Below are 10,200 nucleotides of genomic sequence, written 5' to 3'. Positions count from 1 at the left end.
TGGTCTTGTGATATTTATACAAGAAATACACCAGCTTTTCACACATTTATATATATGAAACTTCGACTGTATATGCTGTATTATTGGTTTGGGAGACTTTTATTTTATATATATATGTACAAAATAAATACAAATAGAATACGATAAGTTCTAATTGTATTTCAGTCGAAAAAGATGTATCGCGAAAGGTGACTAAAAGAATCTTCCCTGAGGGTATAACAGAAATATCAACCAGAGGGTGATATTTTTGACTGGCTGACCCAAGGATTGACCCTGATTATGGGAAATTACCAAATGTATGCTAGGTGTGACAACAGATTATTTGAGATGAAGACCCACCTGGAATCCAGCTGTAGCTCATATTATTTACGCGTTACCTCCCCTCGAACAATGTATGCGCATGCTGTTTCAGGACTCGCACACCTTAATCAGCCAATCAGCAAGTGTTTCATACGATTGTAATCTCTATCTNGTTAAACAAGTTGCTCAACGAATTTCTAAATTATTGGTGTTAGATTGATAAATGTTGAAATTTTATTTTTTCATGATATGCAAATATATTGACCCCTGTACTGCATAGGTTAGATATTTCTATTTAATAACAACTTCTGCCCGAGCAACTCATACTTACCTGGTACAGGGGATACCGTGATCAGCTAGGCGGTTCCCCCAGGTCGAGGCCCTTCCATTGCACTCCGGTCGGGCTGAACCCTGCGATAATCCCAAATGCGGATTACTCGGGTACGCCAGTTTTCAGTGTGGGGGTCTGCGTTCGCGCTAACCCCTGACCATACACAATAAATATTAGAGCCCTCAACTGGTACGCACATACCTTTGTATAAGTCAGCGACATCTTCTGTTGACTCGACGGACCTGACCAATTTAAACGACAGTGTTTTACCTTTCTAATATTCACTACCTGCACTCCTTTTTCTTATAGATAGATACATATAGGATGTAGGTACTCAACTATCGGAGTGCCGTCGCTTCTTTGCTAGTTGAAACCCAGCGTCGTCAACGTCGCTCGCTCGCTTGGTCGCGTGCGTTTCTGATCCTCATTTTCACGAGTCCCTCCGAGAGGCTCCTGACTTCTTATATATGTACTGCCGTTATAGCCGGTGTCGGTTCTACCCGTGTCACACAACACACATGGATGCACGTCCTTAAATGACATTACCTGTTAGAATAAATCCAAACCAAACCAAACCAATATCCGGCATGCACTAAACGTTGCGGATGGTTTCAATGATATATTTGAAAAAGAGATCTAAGAGGGATCTTGACGCCCACCATCGTAAGATCTTCATTAGTTCTAGGTCACTTCGATCTTTTCCCTTTATTCTTCTCAACAGTAGATATATTTTGTGGTAAGTTTTAGTTTTCACGATTGTAATCCCTATCTAAAAAAATCCGGGTTAATATAGTGCCTCTGAGTAATTTAAATAGGTAATAATCTACAGATATAGAACTTTAGAAAAGGGTATTGTTTTAGCAGATTTAAAAATGTGATGGTGGATTTATATGGGGTCAAATGTCAGGGGGCATTCGCGTCCCACTTCACTGGTTTGGCTTGTTAACTTCCGGTTGTGAAAAGCAGACGCCTGAAGCGCTCTGATATGCCACCAAACTCACCCAAAAAAGTGCCTTTTGAATCCTTCGTCAGGTATGTATCTGTCAATTTTGACAGTTGTCAATAGTCTTGAACTTCAAATATTAGTAATGACATACAGCAAATGATTTAGTTGTGTGAGCCCTTTAAAACGAGAAAACTACCAACAGTTCCGGATTGCGTTAAAATCCACGTACCATAAAACTCTGTCGTCTTTCCTTTTAAAGATACTTCTTCGTTATATCTATATTTTTCTGCAACATTGCTATAACGATTTTTTTTATATTCCAAGTCCATAAAAAAAGTTCCCAACCACTATTTGTCTAAATAAAGCTGGTATACCAAAATTTAATATTTACATTACCACTGCACAGAGCCTAGATGTTTCTACCGGGTCCAATGTATGTTATTTACGTAAACATACATTGGGCTATTGTGACGTCGCTATGTTTATGACGCCATAACTGTAACGTTGGAGATTGCACTGCTCCACTGTCATCTGATGGCTGTTCTCTGTATGGATTTACCCTGACGTTGAAACATGTTCAGACTAATATTATGTCTTTATTTCTGCGTGAACTGTAAATTGATTGACATAAAATGTAAATATAAGTAACGGTTGTCATATTTTTGACATGCAATGGTGTGTAACATACATTGGCTTACCTACATATGTAACGTGGTGCGCGATTCAGTTGTCATATTTTTGACATGCATTGGTGTGTAACATACATTGGCTTACCTACATATGTAACGTGGTGCGCTAGCGCGCACCATTCAGTATATAGGTAAGCCAATGTATGTTACACACCAATACATGTCAAAAATATGACAACCAATCCTTAAATAAACCAATACATATCCAAGACCAGTTTTTAGTAGACACATTTGTGTGGTGTGATGTCTTTGTTTCGATATGTATTCGCTGAAAAATGGTATCCCGCTTATTTTAGTTGATGTAAGTTTAACCTAGTTCTAATTAAAGTGCGTATAAAACATAGATATAATGTTAAGAACATTCTGAATCTCTGATATTGTGCTGCAATTTCGTTTTTTATACACTTCAAATAAATAATAAAACAACGTTTGTGCAAAGCCTTTTCAAACTGTAAAGCTTAAAAAATAACGAACAGTAAAGTATAGGGGCGATGAAAAGTACCAGATCATATAATAATTTTCAAAATATAGTTGTTTGTTTTTAACGTTTGTGTTGATGCTTTTTTAAATATCTTGTGTGACTCTTTTTATTGATGGTGTATACATTATCCGTACATGAAATAATGTCATGTCATAATAAGCATACTACTTCCTTGTTATATGTCGTAAAATGTTGACAAAATTACTAAGAATAATGATTCTTTTTGTATAACTTCTAGCCCAGAATATTGTGTCACGCGTATCTTCAAAACTACAGAAGTGATTTCTGGCATGCTTCTTCTCTATTTTGTGATGTTGTGCCCTAAGAGTTATCGCCCTTTTTGTATGACTTCTCTTTCAGAATTTTGTGCCAAGTATATCTTTTAAAGGAATGATGGTATCTCTCTTAAATTGGCATAATACTTTCCTATAATGTGGAGTTATGTCCCAGTTTCCATGTCGTTCAAATTTTGACAAAATTCTGCAGAGTTATGTCCCTTTTTCATTGGTTTCCTTCTAGAACATAATGTCAAACGTATCTAATAACATAGAAGTACTGGATAGGAAATGTTATTAAGGCGGGGTATGCTGGAATTTAATTGATTGTCTGTCTGTCTGTATAGACACAATTGTTTGCCATACTCTTCCCATGTTCTGCACTGACTTCAATGATGCTTATAACTCAGAACCCTTAAAAAGAGGGGATGCAAATAAAGTACATAGATTGGAATTACCGCCCAAATTTTATATGGAATTATGCCCCTTTGTTAAGAATCATTGTTCGTACTACTACTCCCAAAGTACAGCACGGTTTGAATGGTATTTGGTACACATAATGCTTGCATTGACAGGACGTGAATACACTTTAAAAACTACAGTCAGATCCTTATGAAAAGAAAAAGGGAGATAACTCGGGACCATTAAAGGAAAATATTTCAAATTTGAATACTTACTATCCTTAGAAAACAATTTTGCAAGCATGGCAAATTACCGAAATGTGTAATACCTAAAAAATCATTACATAACATTCACTTTGAAATTGCTTACTAAAAAATGTTGATGTCTTTATTTAGAAATATGTATGAAAATATAAATAAAAAAACATACACTGGGTGGGGGTGGGGGTGTGTGGGGGNACTCATAACCTTTATCTTGCTATGCCGACGCTTTACCAATGTTGCCCTTCTGGTTTTATAAGTACACAGCATCAAAATGAGCGTCTCAAACATGGGCCTATGAAAAGCTTAACGGGGAATGTTGCTCCAAGCAATATTTGATATCAAAACAAAAATATCTGAGTCGAACTCTTTTTCGAGATTATAGAAGAAACAGTGGTAGCATTTACCTTAAAAAGATCGGTACTCGTGTACAGTGTAAGCTGTTTTACCTCAAAACGTCAACGAGGCTGGTTCAGTTTTTCTTCTCTTACTTCCGTTAACCGTGTGACATTTAGGTATGATACTTGGGAGATATGCCTCTGCGCTCTGCTAGACTTACTCTAGCTTTTGGATATAATTGGGCATAGCATAACTAGAACTATGTTAATTGATTATTTGTGTCAGTATTTAACGGCGAAGCGTCGATATTTTCACTTCCATGTGTTCGGCTATGTAGCCTTTATATTTTCTCTATTTCCAACAACCTATGTGTTTCCTAGCGCCTGGCTTGGTTATATTTCACTTTTTGCCTTGGTGTTAAACGTTCGTCCTTGGTGAGGAGTGTAATGGATTCTCTTCCCAGACTGCGACAGATATATTCCACAGCGTATAATCATTACAGACGACAACCAAGGTCGCTACGATTTTGACAAACACATGTTGTCAAGGACACACGCGTCTCGTTTGATGTTTGTCAATACTGCGCTTGAAATTAAAGCCTGATAATTTTGATAGACACAGTCCACGTGCTGAATCGGGCGTTTTCGTCTGTGTTTCTGCTAACGGACCCCGAAGAAGCTGAAATTGATCTACTGCCCCTTTGCAACTCTTAGAATACCTTTTTCTTCTTTATCTCATTTCTCTTCTCTTTTATTTCGGCAGTTTCTGTCCTAGACACGCGTGTTCGTAAAACCTGACGTCAAACCGAACAACAAACACAAAAGTAAGACCACGTTCATGTAAAATGTTCGTGTACCCCGAGTGGCTTTCAAATTCGCTTAGGGTTCAATACTAATATTAACAACTTTTCTTTTCAATGAAGGTTTCTTTATGACATAAGAGCTATGTAGATTTCGCACTGTACCACGTTCTGCATATTTTCCCACTTATGACGCAAATTTTATTTTTGATATAAATCTGGTTAATTTGTTGGTGTGGTGTAACGTCTACTTCACTACCTATGATGGCTACATTTCAATGTATTACTGAGTTCATATTCCGTCTTTGCGTTTTGCAGAGCTATCTTCTCTTGTGAGCAGATATTGATTGTTACGTCATTGGTTTGTGTGAGAAAATTACGTCGTTTTCTTAAAAATTGATGACGTTACTCTCACAAACAAGTGACGTAACAATCAATACCTGCTCTCAAGAGAAGATAACTCTGCAAAACGCAAAGACAGAATAGCATAGCAAACACTGACTTAGTTACGTGTAATAGCGTACGACTTGGTAATGTACTGATTGTCTATCGTCGCTAACCGTCATCGGGTCCAGTTCTTCCATCCCCATGGTATGGCGTTCATGGCCCTATGGTTGAATTATACATGTAAATTTTTAAAGTGTTACGGAGTTCATATGCTACATATATTGTAGCAATGCCATTATACATACAAGAAATAATGCTGTCTTTTAGGTCAAGGAAACAGGTCAATATATATCAAATTAGCTGTAGTGTATTGATGATATGGTTACGTGGTTATGATATTTCTATAACATATTTTATTTTTATTTTACACCAATTAGGAAATGATCTAGAGTAAAATACTTCCAAACGATACAATCAGAGAAAAGATATACAAAATGGTATATGAAAGTAAGTTAGACACCAGGGCCCGGTTGTTCAAAAGGTGATTAGCTTACTCAGTGATTAGCTTACTCAGTGATTAGCGCAAAATTTGAATGTCGTGTTTCTTTAACACAGAACCATTGAATTGACATATTTTTATGTAATTCAAATTCAATAATACTCCATTTCTAATTTCATTTGCTTTATAAATATACATTGCTAAATTTGAAATGTTAGTTTTGCTCTCCGATGAAATAACTTCTACAATTGTTTCCATATTTGGTCGGATAAACGTTAAAATAAGTATATCGTATGTTAAATTGCTTAATGCATAATTAAATAGAAAAAGTAGCGGGCGTGCACATATATATTATCTCTTGAAAACATGATGGAATGGAAATTAACAATCAAAGCAAGATTCAATCCGACCTAATAAAAAAATAATAATAATGCATACGAAAGAGGAATTTTATTTCATATAAAAGGTTATGTAATGATAATGGTTTCAAGGCAAAAGTTTAAAAATATAAAAAGGCTAAAAGCAGAATCAACGAAACGGGGACAAAAACGAAAGTCTTCCGATACCGCGAGCCACGTGCAGAGCTTCCCGGATATCTCACCGGTCCAAACAAACACTTCCGGTAAACGAAACCTCGCACAGTTATGCACCTTTGCTTAGGGTTGCAACAATCACTACTTAAAGCGCACGTTTCCCAGTAGTCGGCGCAACATCGGCGCTTTGAGCCACAGATAAGTCGGCTCTCGCAATGATAACTGTACAGACATTCTCCGTGCATCGGACACTTCGTACATCGAGGGTTAGTGCCCGGATGAGATTGTACACAACTTCCGCTACAGCACTCCTCTCCTGACTGGCATCCTTCATTCGACCATTTACAGCGAAAACCTGTAACAGAAAGAGTATTTCATATAATATAAATATACTAGACGCAGGCAAATACATGTACCTTTATATTCAGATCACATGCATTGTCAGCCACTAGGCTGACGCCCCGACAGTGAATAAGTTCAATATTGTCAAGTTAATGGTTGTAAAAAATCCTTGTTGTCTCTTGTGCATATCCAGCCGGATAAACTTGTATAAAAAAGATTAACGTTACACACACAAACACGTGATTGCATCTTTAAAATTTGGTAACAGATACAGTTAGTCAAAAAAGAATTGCACTGCACCAAAAATCAAAATTGTCTAAACCACCGTTGAAACAGAGGGCAGATACGTAAAACCCTTTAATATGAATCTTAAAATATAGAGGAGTATTGGTCAATATCAGATTGAATAACCTACGTTTCAATCGCAACAGATTTAAGCACGAATTTTACTAATTCTATTTTTTTTAGTTAACTATTACTTTCAAGACTGACCGTCAGTGTGTTAATATACAATGTTTGTAAAATCAGTAGTGTTACGATATTGTTGAAGATATTTGATGCGTCATTTAACATTGTACGCTTTATTTTGACAAGATTTACGATTAAATTAACCTATTATATAAATTAAGAATGTTGTACTCTCCTCAAATGTTTTACATAAAATGTAATATTTTTTTGGATTGACTTAAGAATTGCGATCAATACCGATTTAAAGGGTTGCGTACAATTCGCACAAATGCTGCGTTTTTAGGGTTTGTCAGTGAAGGGTATGTCCCGGTCCAGGGACTGAACCTATTGTGGGGTGAAATTTGGGGAGAGTTACCGATAACCGCGCCGACAACATCGAGGTGACATTTCGGCGCGGTCTCTTTACATCTTGACGTTCAACCAAACACACGTTAGTGATTTTCCTCCACCTTGTTACTTGATTTCGGGAGCTAAGAGCAGTTCCGTCTACTTTTTGAGACGGTGTGAAATACCACATACCGAATTCACGACAATTGCTTTCCTTACATAAGTGAGCGTTGATATATAGACTTAAAATTGAGGCATAGTGGCAAGGGAGACGTAATGAAGCACACATTGAAAAATAGATTAAAGTTTACAGAACAGATCCAAACCATCGCAAGCTGCCAATTCATCAGGGAAATGAACATGTACCAAACGAACTATAATGTTACTGACTCAGCATTTTCGGTGACTTAAACAGCCAATGAAACACACAAGTTGAACGAACACGGATTACATTCTGATCCTCTGTATATGTCTACTTTTTGTCTGACGCTAGGATTAAACTTGTTATTGCTAAGATGAAACCCAATCACTAATATTAGAATTTGCGGCGACATCGACTTGAATTGTTAAAATCTAGGACGCCTCAGAGATCTGTAAGGCGGATATGATAAAAGAACCAATCGTTAGAATCCGGAAATTAATTCATTGATTTGTTTTCATTATTGCTTATAAGAAACATCAAAAGAGTCATTCCTATCACACATACATGTAGCCACGGTATCACGAAAGATTATTAACTGAACCAGACGAATACGCTTGCATGAGGCGACTTCTCGTCCAGTGCCCTAAATACGTCTTAGTCAGCTGATTTTAAATCAGTCAGCGAATCTTTGTGGTTTGTGTAGGGCTTTTACCGTCAAATAGCAAGCGAAGGAAATCATTTTTGGTTCTTGTGTTTAGATTGTTTTTTGCGCTGGACAGGGACCATTTCAAAGTGTCATGTTACTAAGAAATCATAACGTGGACACCGTATCACGAACCTCCACCGATCACATTGTCCGACAATGGTCTAGCATGAGGTGACCAGAAGTCTTAGCCAGAAGGAACATTTACATCAAAGAGAAAACTGATCATAAATGTCGCAAACGTCGAATTACATGTTAATGACCTGTTTCCGCCTTCTCCATATCTCCCAAGCAGAGACAACTCGGACCTCCTAAATTCAACAAAGGGCCGGTTGGTCATGCCCAATATTGCCCCGGCTATAACATTTTTATTTCATTCTGAAAGGCGCACCGATACGGAAAAAAGTTACTGGAATCAATAAAATTTCGATAAAACTATGGAAACGGAAATGAGGATTACGTAAAAGGCGATTGTCAACTTGAAAAGTATACGTATTGTGTGGGTTGTTATGCATGAAACAACCTACCTGTTTGAAGGTAGTCTAGAACTATAGAGATCATTGCCGTTTCAAAAACAGACTTTAACTTTTTATAATCTTGTAGAACATTTCTCGTGTTGGCTGAAAGTCGCCAATACGAGGTCAGAACAGCCCCCCCCCCCATCCCTCCCAAATTCAGAAGGGACTCCACCCTTTTCACCCCTTACGGCATGCAGCGGGATAAGCAGGCCACGTAATTCCCAGGAACCTACAGGAGTGAAATGCAACGCCAAAGCTATACTAGTTATATGGCAGAAGAGGTAGGGTACACTACTTCAATCAAGAACGATACAAACATGCAGCGGAAGCGGAACAATTACTGTATATCGGGGAAATTTTCGCTGAAGTTTAATTGTCGCCTTTCAGAGGACTAATTTATAAGTACAGCGAATATAAGTAAACAGCATTAAACATATTAATTAATTATTAATGGCGAAATTAACACTTGGCAAACAAATTTGACTGGGCGAAAATTAACCGCTATACAGGAAAACAAAAACAGTTATCAGAAATGGTGCAGAGTTGCCTCCCTTCGGTATACCAAGTTCGTATTCATAAAACTGTTCTCATGCTCTAGCATGGATTTTGTGCTCAAACCTACTTTTTTTTAACTCACTTAAATCGTTTCAAACGATCAAAAAGTCAAATTTAATTATCAGAAATTGTTTTCGGCTCCAAATGTTTTCCCCATATCATTGATAAAGCATAACTATTCAATTAGTTTATAACCGGAATACGAAATTAGGCCTGAGCATAAAGCATATGCTTGAGCGTGAGAACGGTTTCGTGATACGACCCAAGAACATGTGAACAATGCTTCAGTCAGTACTACGTCTCGTGACCTTGTGACAGTTAAGGTCACGTGAAGGCGGCTTGCACATGTTGTGTTGATACTTTAAGGCTACGTTAAGATATTGTCACCCAGAAAATGTCAGCAAAGCCAGTACCATCGCTGTACTAAGACTTAGTACAAAGGCTCCTTCACTTCCATTAGGCCGAATAGTACTACCTCTAACAGTAGGTCAGACAGGTGTGATAAAATAACTTGTGCTGTTAATAGTATCATTAAATACGTCGTAATCGTTTGAGTACTAGTATTGACAATAGCATGTATCACAAATTGTCGGCTTGAGACGCGGAAGAGGATTCTTTCCGTCAATTAACCCCCTACTTTCCAGTATACAGAACTACTGATGATGATTGTCTCACTTAGTGTATCTAAAATGTCATTACTTTGATGGAGCATCATTTCGTGAAGCTGCGAGTCATTTCGTGTTGGAATTGCTTTTGAAAGCAATATCATTTACGTCACCGCGGGACTGTGTCTATTCAAATAATCAGGCTTGAGTTTCAAGCGTAGTCTTGACAAAGATCAAACGAGACGCTTGTGTCCTTGACAACATGTTTTGTCAAAATCGTAGCAGACATAAAAATTCTA

At 37.5% G+C, this 10,200-nt stretch overlaps 1 long non-coding RNA gene across 1 annotated transcript in view; it reads right to left on the bottom strand.

The window, feature by feature from the left end:
* Positions 1–5,714: 5,714 nt before the first annotated feature.
* LOC110459629 overlaps positions 5,715–10,200 on the bottom strand; it is a 53,788-nt gene continuing 49,302 nt past the window's right edge. The window contains exon 3 of the long non-coding RNA XR_002463913.1: positions 5,715–6,596. This is a non-coding gene — a long non-coding RNA (uncharacterized LOC110459629). The remainder of the gene's footprint in view (positions 6,597–10,200) is intronic.

The sequence above is a fragment of the Mizuhopecten yessoensis genome, unplaced genomic scaffold, assembly GCF_002113885.1.
Source record: "Mizuhopecten yessoensis strain PY_sf001 unplaced genomic scaffold, ASM211388v2 scaffold10157, whole genome shotgun sequence".
NCBI classification, from domain to species: domain Eukaryota; kingdom Metazoa; phylum Mollusca; class Bivalvia; order Pectinida; family Pectinidae; genus Mizuhopecten; species Mizuhopecten yessoensis.
The sequence above is the reverse complement of the archived record's forward strand: the minus strand, read 5'-3'. Positions and strand labels throughout refer to the sequence as shown.